The sequence below is a fragment of the Ursus arctos genome, unplaced genomic scaffold, assembly GCF_023065955.2.
Source record: "Ursus arctos isolate Adak ecotype North America unplaced genomic scaffold, UrsArc2.0 scaffold_23, whole genome shotgun sequence".
NCBI lineage: Eukaryota > Metazoa > Chordata > Mammalia > Carnivora > Ursidae > Ursus > Ursus arctos.
Window position 1 is genome coordinate 37,933,905 of NW_026622908.1, and position 6,280 is coordinate 37,940,184.

The window sequence follows — 6,280 nt, forward strand, 5'->3', positions numbered from 1 at the left end:
TATCCTCAATTTGGGTGACTGGGAGGGAGGTGCCCAGGGACCCCAGGCATCTATTTGTAGGAGTGAATTGAATCAGGGGAAAAGCTCCTGCAGGAAGCTTGGAGTTCAGTATCTGGAGCTCAAGCTGAAAGAACAGGACATGGAGTCCAGTTCACAGCCTGGGCCAAACCGGGTTTGATCCCCATGGAGAAGGAGGTGCTCTCATTCGCACATGAACTATAACAAAGCTCCTGCTCTGTGAGGAGGCCTGAAGAAAATGCAAGGCTGCTGGACCCCAGGGCCCTGGAGCTTGGGAAGCACTGGGGGACAGCACCCAGGGCAAAGTGGCCTTCTCAAAAAAGGTAGCTGCATGGCCTGGGAAGACAAAGATGAAGATGGAAAGTGGCTGCTGTGCTACAGAACAATGTGAAAATTCTGGGGACTCCCAGAAGTACTCTGGAAGTAGGGATTTGCAGAGAACTGAGGTGTGCTTGAGCAGATGGGGAGGCAAGCCAGGCAAATGAGGCCAGTGTGTCCTAATTCCCACGGGATGGAGAGGATTTGGACATCTGCATTTTCCTAAAACTGGCTAATTTTTTCCTTTCTCCCTTCGTTGTCCAATTAAAACAAACAAAGCCTTCCCCTCTCCAGACTATTCTCAACAAGGTAATCTATATTTTTGAAATGTTTACTCTTCTCCCCAAACCCACCTCTGCTCCACTCCTCAGTTCCCTGACTTCACACTAAAAATGGATATCCCTTGCCCTGCGATGACCACTGACAACGGGCTCCCGGCTCAGCAGGGTGTCTGCTTCTCCCTCTCCCTTAGCCCGTCCCCCCAAGCAGGTACTTATTATTTACAAGTAATAAATAAATGCTGGGTTTGAGTACAAAGACTTCACTCAAGGAATATAAGTATTTCTCTCTCAAATAAATAAAATCTTTTTTAAAAATAAATAAATAATTAAAAAAATAAAAATGGGTACCCTTTTATTCAATTCTACTGGCTGGCTCACTGGTATTCAGTGGACTGCACCAATCTCTTTCTCCACTCGTGGTGACTACCCAATTTAAAGATCACACACAATTTGACCTTGTTTTCACAATTCCTGACACTCACCTAAGAACTTAGCAACACTTACAATCTGGTACAGACTTTTTGGCCAAATATCACTTCATATAGTCATAGAATGCTGGCTGCAATGTCTAGTTCTGTGGTCTCAGCCTATTGATAGTGATGCTATCGACCTGAATACCTAAGGCCCTTGCCTAAGCCTTACTACTCATGGCGGCCCCCACAGACGTTGCCCCTACTGGAATAAGCGCTATGGCTGGATTGATCCTTGTGGTTCTTACTGTAATTGCAGGATGCACCTCAGCAGCAACCATCAGGAAACTTTGAAGGACAGGACTTACTACTCACAAGTCCTGGAAGGTACACAGCATGCCCCAAGGGCCATGTAGCAAGGGAGAGAGAGAAAGCACAAACCTGGGGTTCTGCCTTTATTAGGGTTGAATGTAGAGTACCTACAGTTTCTTGGGTACACTCTTTATGGGTGAATTTAAGACATAAGAGCAGGAATTAGGGCAGGGAAGGGAAAAGCAAGGTCATTCAAGTGGTTAGTTATCTATGTTAACCAGAGAGAGCTTTTTTTTTTTTTTTAATTTATTTATTTGAGATAGAGACAGAGAGAGAGAGAGGGAGAGAGAGAGAGAGAATGAGTAGGGAGGAGAGGGAGAAGCAGGTTCCCTGCGAGGAGGGAGCCTGACATGGGGCTCGATATCAGAACCCTAGGATCATGACCTGAGCCAAAGGCAGACGTTTAACCAACTGAGCCACCCAGGTGCCCCAGAGAGAGCTTTCTAAAAGGGAGTCTTTGGGGTGCATAGCCTACTTTTTCTCTAGTTGTTTTGCCAGTAGCTGTGTCATACAGCTGGCAATTCATTTACTTGAGAGGAGTGTGTTTGAATTGGATGCACTGGCAATCAAAAGCTTAATGTCAGAGACTTACACTGTAAGAGGAGAAAACAAAGTCAAAGAGTAGTACACACAGCCAGAATTGGAGCTGAGAACCATCCCTAGACCTTCTGATTTCACCAACAGTATTCCTTAACACAATTCTGCGACAGTCATATGGCATAGCTCTTCCTGAAGGAGGCCTGAGAAAGCAAACGCGTACAGATTCTGGAGCTAGATTGCTGGAGTTAGAACTGCAACTTGCACATTTGTAAGCTGTGTGACTATGAACAAGATCCCTAACCTCCCCAAGCCTCAGTATTTTCACCAGTTAAAATAATAAAAATGGTGCAGTTTAAGTAAGATAAGCCAATGTGCTAAAGCAGCTAAACAAGGAGGCCATTAGACCAGAGTGGCTCTAATGTTTCGACAGCCTACATAGGCAAACCAAAACCCCAGCCAGAATCAATGCACTCCAACCTGAGAAAATTAAACTTAAGAACTAACCACAGCTAACTAAGCTCTCTCAAATAAGGCAGCTGTCTAAATCATAGCTGATCAAATAATTTCCTTGCTTTGCTTCCACATCTTCTAGATAAAAACCTTCCCCCCAGCTCCTGCTGATGAGGTGTTCCCAACCATTTTCAGTTTGGTGTTGCCCAATTCAAATCAATGTTTGCTCAAACTCTTCAAATTTTTGATGTATCTCAGTCTATCTTTAAACACATGTAAAGCACATAACATTTTGCCTGGACAGTAAATACAAAAAGAAAAAAAAGGCAAAATAATTTTTAAGCATTTCCTTAAAGAACTGTATTTATGTAATAATGCTAACTATATGGAAATGAAAATCTACTACATACATGTGTATGTGTGCAAGTATATGTATCCGTATACATATATACCATATTTTATATGCATATATACATATATTGCACATCTACAGTAAACTCAACTGCTTAGTTTCCCCAGTGTTATACAGATTTATTTCCATTTTTCTTACTAGAATAACCTAAGGTTTACACAGAGGAAGTATGTTTCATCCCTTGCATGAGTAAAATGCAATTCCTCACAGCAATTTGGACAAAATATTTTATGAGGGCTTAAAGCCCATGGAGTCCTTATAATGATCCCCCAACAATGGTCTTAACAACATATCAAGCATAGTGGTCTCAGCAAATATCCTTGTAATGTCTTTGTTATCCTCATAATGTCTTTGTTGACCACTTCAAGGGAAATTAACAACACAACCTGCATGGGAAAATATTTTAAATGACAAAAATTAAAACTAAAAAAAAAAAAAAAAGTAAGCCATATTGGATGTCATACCATGACCGACTGCCTCTTCATTGCTGAAGGAAGCAGTTTTGAGAACTAAGTGACAAAAATTAGAATGAAATTAATTCTAAATTTCGAAACCCAGTTTATAAGGACAGAGAAAAGCAAAACTGGTTATCAAAGGAATTAAGAAGTACCAAGGAACTTTGCCTATCCCACGGTTTGACTTCTTAATCTACTCTTGCCTATGTTCACACTGAACACAAATGAATATGTATTTGTATTCACTGAATACAAATACATATTTCATCCCCCATCCAAGAAAATCATCAAATCCAAGCTAATTTCCACAGACTGTTGGGTAAACCTTAGATGAAAAGAAAAGATAGCTCTCTTCTCTCACAATCAATCAATCAGGGCAGCAAGTTCCAATAGGGAGTCATCTCATCAGACCTGATTCTCATTTCTACTAAATCCATAATCTTGACACTGAAAACACATTCAAGTGAGTTCTTCTACACACATAGAACGCTTAGTATTGTCAGATCACTCTCTGCTCACAGACAGGTAAAGCACAAAAGAACAATTCTAATGTCAGAAACTAAATTGCCTTCTTACTTACAACTAAAACTGATAACGTCAGTGATACACTGACCAATACAAAATGTAAAGGCATTAGAACAGCCTGTACATATTTTTTTTCTTTTAATTGAGGGGGCTGCAGAGTCACAATGTAAGGAAGCTAGCTAGCTGTGAGGCTAATAATAAAGTTATTGAGCTTATAACTGATTTTTGAGCTATAAATGATCATAAAGTTCTTGGTGGCTTTAAGATATAATTGTAATTTGGCTTTGGCAAAAAAAAAAGGGGGGGTGTTAGTGGCATTTAGTCAATTTCTTTTAAAAGAAAAATGAGTCTCTGTTCCCGAATGTTTTACTCACTATTATTTACTAAATATTTACATCACAAGCTTGAATTTTAATTTCCCAAAATACCAATATACATTTTCCTGGAACAAACGAAACTTCGTAACATTCAGTAGCTGCAGGAATATCTGCTTTCCAGGTACTTCACTATCTCCGTAAATCATGAAAGCTGCATAACCGGAGTAGCTGTACTTGTCAGTTAATTTAATATCACGGTTTTTGCTTGAGGTTCACCCCCCGACTTCCTCATCCACCTCATCTACCACATTGGACCTACACAAGGGTGTAAGACAAGGGTCCGATGTGGTAGATGAGGCGGATGAGGAAGTCGGGGGGTGAACCTCAAGCAAAAACCGTGATATTAAATTAACTGACAAGTTAATTTATCTTCCAGCTTCTACCTCTACTCCTTACACATCTTTTCACACACATTGTTTTAACGACTCTCCACATCAAATAGAAAACTGATACCAGGTATAACCTGAAACGTAAACTCACCTCAGCAGGTGGACGAAAAAGTCATTCTGGTGTCTTGCCAAATAGTCTCTTCATTAATTTCCTTCTTTGGCTTCTTACATTTTTTTTAAAAAGGTGGAGGGTAGTCACTGACTCAACCGTTTTTTCAATATTTACACCTCCTAAAATGCATTTGCGCTATAATTTTCCTCCGAGGACAGAGAAGGTGAGTGACTGACTGTTCATCAGTGATCCTGGTCGCTCGGCAGAGAAGGCACGAGAAGAGCCCATATCAGAAATGGAAGTTTGGAGAAACCATTTCTCCAGACACCGCGCGGTAGTTCCCGCGAGTCTGACCACGTGGTCCGCAAAGCCCTAGTGAGTCTGCGCACACGCTCTCCTCCACCCCCGTCACGTACCAGGAGTGAGTGCGCAGGCGCTCGGGGGCGCTGCCCCAGCCGCTGCCGTTGGAGGCTCGCGTGGCTTGAGGAGCCTGAGGGCCTGCTGGGTCCTGGGCTCCTTGCTGCTTCAGTGATGCTTGCCTGGCAGCGTCTGGGGACCTGGCCCTGAAGGCGCGGCCCGCGGAGATCTGCCTCTTGACCTGGGCTTGGGCGCTGGCAGGAGGACCCGGACGGGGTGCTGGAGGAGCGCTCCTGGGCGAGGGGACCGGCCCACGTGGGGTCTCCGCCCCCTTAGCCTGGGCCTGGGCCTGAGAGGGCGAAACTCGATCCTTAGGACCTTGAACAAGTAAAATGAAGGGTAATGATGTCGCTTTACTTACGGTATTTCTTAAGTGTTAAAAGCTGAAAAGGGAGGCAGAGATAGAATTCCGAGCCCCCCACTTTCCCTCCTCTGCCCCGTCCAGCCTTGTGCAGGTACTGGGCCTCAGCCACCCCCTGCGCGCCCAGCCCAGTCCACTTCATCAAGTGTGAGTCCCTCGGTCGCAGCCTAGGACTGGCCCTGGACATGGAGAAAGGAATTCCTCGGCTTCCGGGAGCTCACGCTGCCTTGGGAGCCGGTCCTGATCCCAAGTTAGACAGCGCTGTGATGTCGTGTAGGGGAGCAAGGAGAGGAGTATTAATAGAAGGTTGCTATTGGGGCCGAAATCCACAGAGGGGCTGGGATGAGGCCGAGAAGGTGGGCGGGGAACAGTTCATGAAGGGTTTTCTCGGCCCTGCCGAAGGGTTTGAACTTTATTCTGAAGACAGGAGTCTCATCCCTGCTAAAGATGGAGAAGTGGTTTTAGACATGAGTTCTCTGTGACTGTTCCAGAATTTCTGTGTCTTAAAGGCAAGTGTAGGGGATGAGGATAGGGTTGGGAATAAGGGCCAAGGGCTTGTTCTGCAGCTGCCTTTTGGATTAGTGATGAGATCACCAGAGAATAAAAACAAATTATTAATTTTTATTTTTTATTTTATTTATTTATCTTTTTTTAACAAAATAAGATACTTAACTGGGTTATAGAGTAACTGAATGTAGAATGTCTTTCTAAAAAATTCTAACCATCATTTATTCCAGAAATAATATTGCAGAAATTCTTATTTTCTTCCTTCCGTCAATTACGCTAAAGAACTTTAAACACACACAACCTGTTTTTTCTTGGTACTTTAATGCATACTTCTCCTGGGGTGGTTTCAGTGGGGGCCTGATGGAGACTATAGGATGCTAAATATTCTCCCCAAGT